Here is an 11,342-nt window from a genome sequence, read left to right as displayed (position 1 = left end):
CAGGGCCTTCCTAATAGCAGGTTGTATGAAGACGAGATATCTATCACCTGGAATAATATCGGGAAATCGATGGGCCCAATGACATCTTTCTCTGACCTATCAAAAGCCCTTACCCTTACGTGGCTCTCTTTTACCTCTCGTAATTGAATTCCTAATTCCCACAGAGTGAAGAATAGGAAAATATATACTCCAGATCCCCCGTCGACAAGTACCCGAGATACGAATTTGTCTCCGCACTTGACAGTGATATGCAGAGCCCTGTTATGATTCATTCCCTCCACAAGAAGTTTGTACCTCCAAAAAGAGATTTTATTCACCTCCACCATCTTGCCAATAGTTGCTGCCAGTGCCTCACTGGTGGTATTGCCCGGCATGCTCATCCCACTTACCAGAGCATTCATGTGACTGTCGGAACTCATCCGTAAGTCCATAATTGATATGTGGTTAGGGACTTTTCTCAGTTGCTCTTCTATGTAATATTCTTTAACCGACATCTTTCTCCAAAACTCTATTGCCTCCACATCAGTTATGTTTCTCCTCTGTTCTGTTCTCTATTCAGATTTCCTCGGTTAACTTCTTCTGGGGCGTAGCACCTTCTAGATCTAGTCATGCCATGAGCGGCCGCGGTTTTTGTCATCTTTCCCTTTCCTTTTGACTGATAAGTCCACGGTACTGCCTATTTCTCCTTATTCCCATCCTCTCTAATGGCTATGACGGGCCCTTGTTGATATTTCTAAACTATTACTGGCAGCTTTAATTGTACAGTGATTAGTGTGGCTTCCCGAGGAGATGTCCTTGTTGCTTCAGCATTCCCAATAGTAACAATAGTCACTTTTAAATCGTAATTCTCCTCCAAGGTAATCAGGTTGGCTCCTTGGTATATATGATTTGGTAGTGGGTTACGGTTTATATTTGGTGGGGCTGGGGTGCATTGGATAGCTCCACTCTTGATCAGCATTTTAATTTGTTTTAAACCATAACAATCCTTGGTGTCATGCCCAAGGACACTTAAATGATAGGCACAACATTTGCTTTTGTCGAAATACTTGGTGGGTTGGTCAGGGATTATTCCTTCTACCGGGTATATCAATCCGGCTCTTCTCAACCTTTCAAACAATTAGGCTAAAGTCTCAGCAATTAGGGTGAAGTTTTTGGGGTTTCGTGCTTCAAAGTTTGGATGAGGTTTGGCAGCATAGGCATGTCTATTTTAGTGGGTGGTGGTTTGAACGGGAGCATATAGTTGTGGTGGGTTTGGATGTATATTGGCATGGGATGGATTTCAGTTCGGTTGGGTATTGTAGTATGGTTGGGCATTATACACTAGGGTATAATTGGGTTGGTTTGGAGGATATGTGTTTGCGGTGTAGGGATTTGCTCGGCGATGAGGACTTGGTTGATAATGGGGGACAATTGTCGTCACTTCTTCTTTCTTATTCTTTCCACTACTAATGGAACTAGGGTGTATAGCCTTGCTAGCAGCCTGTAGCGTAGTCACTGGCTGTATATTCCCTGACTTAATACCTTCTTCCAAAAAATCTCACATTTTGACCAGCTAGGGGAACTTCTAACCCATCATTCCCATCATCTTCTCGAAGTAGATTCCTTCTTGAGCACGGATGAAATATTTGGTTAGTTCATTGTCATCTAATGGGGATTGTGCTCTAGCAGCTTCTGATATCCAACGACGAGCGTACTCTTAAAATGACTCAGAGGGCTTCTTTTGTAGGTTCAAAAAAGTAAATTTGTCCGGGTGATCTCAGTATTGAACCTGAAGCGGTTCATAAAATCTTTTGTCATGTCTTGCCATTCTCTCTAGTTTTTGGGGTCCTGCCTAATACCAAGTGAGTGCTTCCCCAATCAAACTTCTTAAGAAAAGTTTCATCCTTAACTTCTCATTCCTTCCCTCTCCCACTAGCTTGTTGCAGTATGCTCTCAAGTGAGCGTGGGGATCGCTTGTCCCATCAAAGATATCAAACTTCATATTCTTGTACCCTAGCGGCATATCGACATCTGGGTGTATGCATAGGTCATCATAATCCAAGCTCTCGGTCCCTCGAGTAACTTAAAGGTTATTCATTTGTTTCCTTAGTACCTGTAGTTGGTCAGACAGCAACTCGTCTTCCTTGGACTTCGCTTCCATTTCTATTTCAGCATACTGGTCTATCTCAAAAGGTATTCTAATCATGACAGGCACGGTGAATGTGGGTTTTGATGCTGTATATACAGGTGGAAAATATCACTCATGGGTGGCGGTGTGTGTCGTAGGGATATACTGCATATGTGTATTTGTAAAAGTAACATTGTCATGAGGAGGGGTTTGGATCAAAGTGGTGGTGGTTGGTGGATTTTGTGGAGCTTGAACATAGTTAGGGATATAAGGTGTATGTATGGGAGGGTTTGGTGGATTTGCAAGGGTAATTGGCGGTATGAATTGGGTTATGGCGAGGTTTGTGGTGGCAATAGTTGGGGTACTAGTAGGTTGTCGGGTTGATGTCGGAAAGTGGTCGGGGATTTAATATAGTGATGGAAAATGGGGTAGTTGTGGAAGCGTCGTCACGGCCAAGTGTGCCAACTCCCTGATCTGTTATACCTCCTTCCTTAAAGACTCCATTTCCTGTTCCATTCTAGCGATATGTTCATTATTCCGAGTCTCGACCCTTCTCCCTGATCCCCCTAGGTTGTCAGCTACCACCAGAGCATTTACAGCCAGGTTGTCTGTAGCAGTCGTCTTCCATTTGGACCTTAGGTTATACGGTGGCTTGGCCAGTTTAGATATCAACAAAAATCAACTTGTGTTTTGGGGACAAATAAATAAAGCGGTAAAGCAAGAAAGCAAAGAAAAGTTGAAGTTAGTTCAGGGATTGCATAGATATAATAACAAAGAGAAGTTAGTTCACATATAAGTGCATTCCTAAATATTCAATGACCTCTCTTTGCCGAAGTAGGCCTATATCACAAGCGTTTGACAAATAAGTTTGACACATTTAGATCCAGAGAAAGTTCAATTTTTCATTGATGGAATTTTCTAGTTACACGTGGATTACAAAGGTTTCATTACCAATACAAAAGATGAGGGGTAATTGCCAATGGTTACAATGTGGTTTTCAAGGTTCACAAAGGTTTCATGAGCTTATAGAATTTCCCTTATGGAAATTAAAAGTACAGAAAGGAAATCAACCAACAACTTAATAGTCATCCCCAGAATCTTCCTCCCAAGATCTCCTCCTCTGAATCTTCTTCAGGGTCTTCTTTGACCTCGTCCTCGACATCATCATTGTTGCACTCTGTCTCCACTTTTAGATCCTCCTCTGGTTCTTCCTCGTACTGAATGTATGTACTCCATTATCTGGTTGTTATCATTAGGCTGCGGCAACATGTGATCAACCGATCCCCGTACTACCTGTTGGTGCATGGTAGTGGTGATAAGATAGTAAGGAAGGATCTCATGGTATACTTGTAAGTTTATTCCTATGTCTTCCAACCCAGCTAATCCTTCCCTACTGGTCCTTGCTAGTACATCTTCTGTGTTAATCCACACAAAATACTCGGGCGTGCACTATGAGTTCTGCCCCATTCCCATCATGATTATATCACTCCACTCATCTTGAAGTCTTCTTACCTCGGAATTAGAATCTGCACATTGTAGTCGTCTTCATACAAAGTCATTCGGGACCAGAGAGGTATGTCTTGAATCAAGCCAAACTGCATCAGGACCCTTAGGAGTGAATATGGTTGAATCCCTTCCAAGCCTACCAGCTCAATGAAGTAATTTCTCCGGGCTTCTCACAATTGCTCTGCCACTCAGCCAGTAAAGCTTCCAATATATGAACTCTCCAGTCAGGTAGGTTAAAAGCTCCCTCCACTCTTCTTGACCATGTGGTGTGGCTTAATGCCTCATTCTCTCATTGTGACTACGAGTCATACTGTTAGTGCCGACAAAGTAATTGACGGTCGGCTCCCTTTGGAAGAAATGCTTCCTAGTCCAAATCTACAACAACATGTTACAACCCTTAAACAAATCATACCCTCTCGAACATGCCGATAGTGCCCTGAACATCTCCATCAGCATCATAGGAACAAGAGTGACCCGCAGATTCCCTCGGAATGTAGCCAAGATCAGAGGCAATATGTTGATGTTGATTCGTCCTTTCCATTGTGGGAAAACCAGAAGTCCCAATAATGCTAAAGAAAATGTCAGGAGGTGAAGGCTCTCCCATGTTTCCTTCTCCTATTGAAATTCCTCAAGATGCCAATCGTAGATTTCCCGATGCCCAAATCTATCAAACAGCTGGTCCAGACTTACCCATCCGTCTTTGACACTCTCAAGTTCTTGTTACTTTTCAAACCTAATGCGTAGAGAAATTTGTGACCTGATATGTTAACCGGCAGTATAGGATTCTATCCGGAGAATGGCAATTCAATGAAACTAGTCATTTCCTCAAGTGTTGGCATTAGCTCACAGTCAACAAACTTGAAAACTGCTTCGGCTGGATCCCAGAACTCTATCAATAACCTGGTGAGTACCCTTTTAGCTCGAATATTCATTAGTGCAGTCAGTGCTCCTAGATGCATCTTGATTTCGTCTCTATGCTCTCATCGGATATGCATCCGCCACTATTTTAGCTTGTAGGGTGCTCCCATGACCATGCTAATTTCTAGGACGTTGCGGTTGATTTCCATCTAAAAGGGTGAAGGGTTTGGTAAGTATTTTGCTCCGAATCATTGGTGTCTTTTCTGGATTGATTTGTCATTCCACATAAGGCATGTCGTTAGGTGCATGACATATTGATATTAGGGCGGCTTTCCTAATTGTGGGTCGATACCAAGGATTGACCTGCCTAAGGTTTATGCAGTATGACCTATGTTTGCTAAGATTAGAGTGTTTCCTAAATTTGGAGTTGGACTGAATAACTGCGAGGCGATATTTCAGTTGGCCTGACAAGGTCATTCTCTAAAACTAGAGAGTTTTGAAAAGAAGGTTCGGAGGGGTGAAAAGACAACCCTCGCGTGACTTGTGTGTGATTATGTACAGCCCAAACTCGATAGGAAAAGATTCGCCACCTAATATTTAAGGTATACTAGGGTACCTATAAGTGTGTAAAATTCTAATGGTCTACTAACCAGTGAGATTCGGGTAAGGGTTCTAGTTATTCTAAGGGGGAGGTGTTATGAATCCCTTAAAATCTACCTCAGGTAGCTCCTTAAACTTAGGCTAGATATGGAGAAAGAAGTTTTTATATCCTTGTTTATTAGTGGTTATAAATGCTAAATGTGATTCTATGAAAATGAGGAAAACGTTTTAACTCTTGTTTGAAAATCTATCTCTTACTTTGAGAAAGAATGTATCTCCTTCAAAATGGTAAAATCATTTTGATAACCTTTGTAATATACTAGGTAAACTGAGTAATTGTTCCAAAATATTTTGTTTAAAAGAAAAATGGGTATACCTTATTTATTTATTGAAAACTTGTCCCAGTAAAAGTCCCTTGTGTTTTTCAAAATTGTTGATCTAATTCCCTTTGAAACTACTTGTACGTGATTGCTTTTGCGTTAAAATAGTTCATTTTCCTAAAGACCTTTCAAAGGAGTTGTTCCCATTTCGACTTGTTCAAATATTATTTTCTTTTAAACTTATTCGAGTTCTGTTGATGCCTAGAACCAAAACAAAACTCATTAAGAAACAAAAGATATGTTAGTTGCCAAAACAGTTATTTTCAAGATCATTCGAGTTTAAAAGAATTAAGGTCACTTTATATTGATTAATCTTTACAGTCACAATTACCTTGTGTCTGTTAGATTTATTTACCTAAGGTCTGCCTAAACAATCAAAATAGCCACAAATATTCAATAATAGCGTTAGTCATCCAAAGACATATACACAAAAAAATAAAATGATAACAACAACATATATTAGGTTAAGGGAGGAAGGTTAGACTCTTCTATATTGGGCCGGCGAAGCAGCCAGGCCAAAATTAACTCTAAGCAGTAGCAAATTTTAGCAGATGACCACGAAGCGGCCCAGTGCCCTAAATTTGGGTCTGAGTTCTCGGCGAACTCAGCAGACCCAATTATCATGCAAAGAAAAGAGAAAAGTTAATTAGCATATGTAAACATAAAAGGTAAAGTAAGATAATATTATAATAAAAAATAATAAAAGACCTAAGAATATAGCAAAGTCAATTGTCATTTGTGTTAATCCTATGAAGATTAGATAAGGTCAATGACTATAGGCTAAGGGTGAACCATGTTTATCTTTGAAGTCCCCCAATGGACCCCTGATAATTCAGAGTTCACGAGGGTCTCATGGACCCCGAGCATTGTTTGTGCCAGGGTGGGGTACCTCAACCACAAAGCCAAGATTACACCTAAATACCTTTGAACATTGATTCTCACTCTTCCTCAAAGGTTTGAGCACAAACAAAATGTCAACTTGGTATTTTCATATGGTCAACTTGAAAGAAATAAGAACATAAGGTTCATCATAAAACCTCACAAAGGTGCAGCCACACAGAGGTACCAATAATCTTGGGAAACAAACAGGAATATTAAACCACAAAATCATAAGCATCTAAGGACTAATACAGTATTGACCTTACTTCTTCTGATCAAAACACAGAATATAAAGACAAGTCACTTCATGCGGACTTATAATGTTCTAATAGTATCAAAGGCCCTGATATTGATTCTAAGATATCATAACATGTACAGAGCACTTTTGAGAATCACTACTAGGATGCAATCAAGAAGAAGTCACAAAGAACACAAGATTGGTTACATGTTGCCAGTAAATATGCTCTTTCACTTCAATTTCAAGCTCATGAAGGTCATGTTAAGTAGTCTTAGGAATCAACAATTGACAAGGATGGGCATATGCACTTATTTTATTAACTTCACTAAAGGTTCAATACTTCAAAATCTTCCTTTAGTATGTTCAAATCACTAGAACAAGTCACAAAACACTATAACAACTTCATAGCAGTTTTTCTAAGCAAGTATGCACATGGCTAGGGCTTTACTATATCAAACACATGTGCTGATGGCCTTATTTAGAGCATACCAATCAACTAGGTCAATAGAGGCATTAGTGTCACGACCCCAGTTTCCCTCCGTAGGATGTCGTGACGGTACCTAGTCTCTACGATTAGGTAAGCCTAATACTTATTGAATAAATTGACTAAGAATAAAACCAACGGAACTATTAAGCAGAAACCGAATATTTCTAAATGATTCAACATTTACAACATGAAATAATATCCAAAAACCGATAGTACAAGTAATAGTTCAAGTACAATATGAGAAGGTGACTCTGAGGCCTGCGAACTTAGCGGGAGGTTTACCTTGAGTCTCCACAACAATGCTCGTCCAGCTAGCTAATAATCAACAACAACCAAGGCACCTGAGATCTGCAAATAAATGTGTAGAAGCATAGTATGAGTACACCACAGCGGTACCCAGTAAGTATCAAGACTAACCTTGGTGGAGTAGTGACGAGGAAGGGTCAAGACACCCACTAGACTAAATAGCTTGAACAAGTATAAATGTAGAACTAACGGGGCACAATATCAATACAAAGTTAGGCATGAAGACAATAACAATACAATGTTTATAATAGGGGATAAAAGCAATAGTTAGGAATAAGGCACAACATGTAATAACAATGTAGAGTAAGCTGAACGCAGTTCAAATCCGGTGAAAACAAATAAAGGAAGACAAGTGACAACTCAGTAGGAACAACCACTTTCACACCAATTTTACCCAAGGATTTCCACGAGATGCCAAACCTCAAATTCCCAAATCACGGGTCCCAATTTGTGAACCCTAATCACTTAGCATCTTTTTCCCACATTATACCTCATAACGGCACGGACGACTCACATGACAATAGAACATCCCTCACACAGAAGGCAAGTAGACAAGAGTACATATAATGGTCAATGACGTCGGGATTCATCTTTTACAACCGATATGGGTGATTTAACTACGTGTATGCTTGTGCAAGTGTTCTACTACAATTCAAGTCAATAAATAAGAGTAGAGACAATGAATGGAACATAAGAAACGATCACCATGAGATGTACAGTATAATAAAGGCAACAATGAAGTTGAAGCAACGGCAAGCACAACAAGATTGGCTACATAGAACTAAGCAAATATTGCAACACGGAGGAAGGCAATTTAATAGTATGCTAAGGAAACAACAATCAAAACTAAGTGCAAAGAAAGGGAAATGACAACAAGAGCCCTACCAAGGTACCGCCTCATAGCCACGCGTTTCAAGCCCTCCTTATCTCACCGCATATGTTACAACACCCAGACCGTATACCACAGCATGCGTATCAATAATAACAACAGCACAGCAGAAACCTCGTGCAACACAATGACAATCGCACGGTAGAAACCTGGTGCAAACAGAATAACAACTGCACGGCAGAAACCTCGTGCAAACACAATAACAATCCTTTCAACAATAACATGTGTGCCAAAACATAACAACTCAACAAAATGACTTTCACAATACGTGCCCATATGCCACAACATTTTCTCAAAACAGTTTCAATATCACAACCATGCATAGCCCTCGACTCAACAACATTGAATACAACAGCAACAACAACAATAACATGAGAATACGGCAAGTAAATCAACACAAGAACTTCATAGCACAAAGAAACGAAAGAACGAACTCACAAAGAAAGACACAACAAGAAAATAATAGTCTCAACAAGAATAGTTCAACAAGGGAGAGGTAATGTGTAACAGTGATTCCACAAAAGTGCAATTCGACAACAAGAGAGATAACATGAATCAATGACCCCAATAAAGAATACATCAGCAATGAAAGAGATAACAAACTTCCATTAAGGCTAAGCAATTACGGAAGAGATAATACTTATTTCAATTAAGGTTAAGCAATTACGGAAAGGATAGCATGATAATAAAAGAGGCAATAAATTTAGTTAAGGCACATAAGAGTTTAATCGTTAATAAGGGTAAAACATGAAGCAATTAATTCCAAATAAGATGTGTAAGGGAGAATTTAGTAAATGGAGAATTTAACATGACAAAACAACTTCATATTTAATGGACATAAGAACCTAAGGGTCCTAAACGGTCAAATTTACACAAATAAGCCCTAGCACGTACTCGTCACCTCGCGTACACGGCCTTCACATGACATAATTAGCACAAATGACTCAAATCTTAAGGGGTAGTTCTCCCACACAAAGTCAGGCAAAAAACTTACCTCAAAGAAGCTAGACCGTTACTCTAAAATGACCTTCTCGAGAGAAACAACCTCCGAACGGCTCAAATCTAGCCAAAATAACTTCAAATCATAAATAAAGCTCAAAGGAAATAATTTCGGATAATAAAGCTTCAATCATTAACAAGAATTAAAAGTCAACCCAAAAGTCAGTTCCCTGGGCCCGCATCTTAGAACCCGACCAAAATTATAAAATCCGAACACCCATTCGATAACGAGTCCAACCATATAAGAATTATCAAATTCCAACATCAATTCGTCCTTCAAATCATCATTTTAAATTTTGAAAGATTTCTTCAAAAATTCACATTCTTCCTCAACTCAAAACACTAATTTAATGATAAAAATAAAGATAAAATCATGAAGTATAATCAATTTTGAGTGAAGAACACTTACCCCAATGATTTGCTTGAAAAACTCATGAGAAATTGCTCAAAACCGAGGTCTACAACTCAAGATATGGTAAAAATGGCCAAACCCTCAATTTGGAAAATATATTTTGCTGCCCAGGTATATGCACATCGCGGTCGCGGAAGAAATAATGCGATCGCGATGAAGAAAATAACTACTATGCCAATATATACTACGTGATCGTGGATGAACCCATGTGATCGTGAATAAAGGAACAGCAGATGCCCCAAAGAAATGTACTATGCGATCGCGGACCAGAACGTGCGATCGCGAAAGAGGAAATATACCAGCTGCTGAGCTGTGCTACACGAACGCAGAACTGCCCATACGAACGCGAAGAAACAAAACTCACACTTACACTATCGCGAACCACACACTGCGAACGCGAAGAAGGAAAATGGCCAGTCCCAGCACAACCTACGCGAACGCAGCTTGATCTTCGCGATCGCATATAAGGTACATCAGATATCAGATCATCAACCAAAAATATGAGAAAATGGCCCATAGCCCATCCGAAACACGCCCGAGTCCCCCGGGACCCTGTTGAAACATACCAACAAGTTCCATTACACAACACGGACCCGCTAGAGGTCTCAAATCACATCAAACAACGTCGGAACTACGAATCGCACCACGAATCGAACTTATGAATTTCCAAATCTTCTAACTTCCAAAACTCGCGCCAAAACATATCAAATCAACCCGAAATGATGTCAAATTTTTCATGCAAGTTCCAAATGGCATAACAGAGCTACTCCAACTCTCGGAATCGCATTCTGACCCCAATATAGCCAACGTCAACTCTCGGTCAAACCTCTCAACCTTCCAAAACATTAATTGTTTTCCAATTTTTTGCCAAAATGCTTCAAATTACACTACAGACCTCCAAATCTAAATTCGAACGCATGCCTAAGTCCAAACTCACCATACGAAGCTATTAGAATCATCAAAATGCCATTTCGGATTCGTCTACATGACAGCCAAAACTCCGGTCAACTCTTACCGCTTAAGCTTCTAAAACAAGAATCCTTCTTCCAAATTGACCCCGAATCATCCGAAAACCGAACTCGGCCACACATGCAAGTCATAACACATAATATAAAGCTGCTCGAGACCTTAAGCCATTGAATGGGATGCTAATTCTCAAAATGTCTGGTCAGGTCGTTACAATTAGCATGAATAGGAAGACTAACTTTAATTTTATTTAAATTTAATGGTATCTAATCATGACAATGCACATTCTATCAGACTTTCAAATTATCAAAATCAACAATACTCAGGTATATGTGTAAGAGCCATCTAGACAGTGTTGTCAAATGGTTTTGAAATAACAAGTGAAGACACTCATTTTATAGTTGACCAAGGCAGGACAAGTAGAATACAACAAGTAAGCAGGTTTGGTGATAAGTCATGCCAACAAAGTCTACCACATGATTCCCTTCATTTCAAGTTTTCATGGTAGGCACACATGAATTATCGTATCTTAACTGTGCAGAACATCACAGTATCATGAGCAAGCTATCAATTAGAGTCACATAGCTAAGTTAACAGATCAATAACATGAACAAGACCAGTAATGAGAATCATTCATTGAACTAAACCAAAGCAACATGACACCATAGGCATGAGGATTGAGATAGCATAATGCTACAGGTATAAAGATTTAGCT

Source organism: Nicotiana tomentosiformis, chromosome 11 (assembly GCF_000390325.3).
Source record: "Nicotiana tomentosiformis chromosome 11, ASM39032v3, whole genome shotgun sequence".
Lineage (NCBI taxonomy): Eukaryota > Viridiplantae > Streptophyta > Magnoliopsida > Solanales > Solanaceae > Nicotiana > Nicotiana tomentosiformis.
This window is presented reverse-complemented; position numbering follows the sequence as displayed.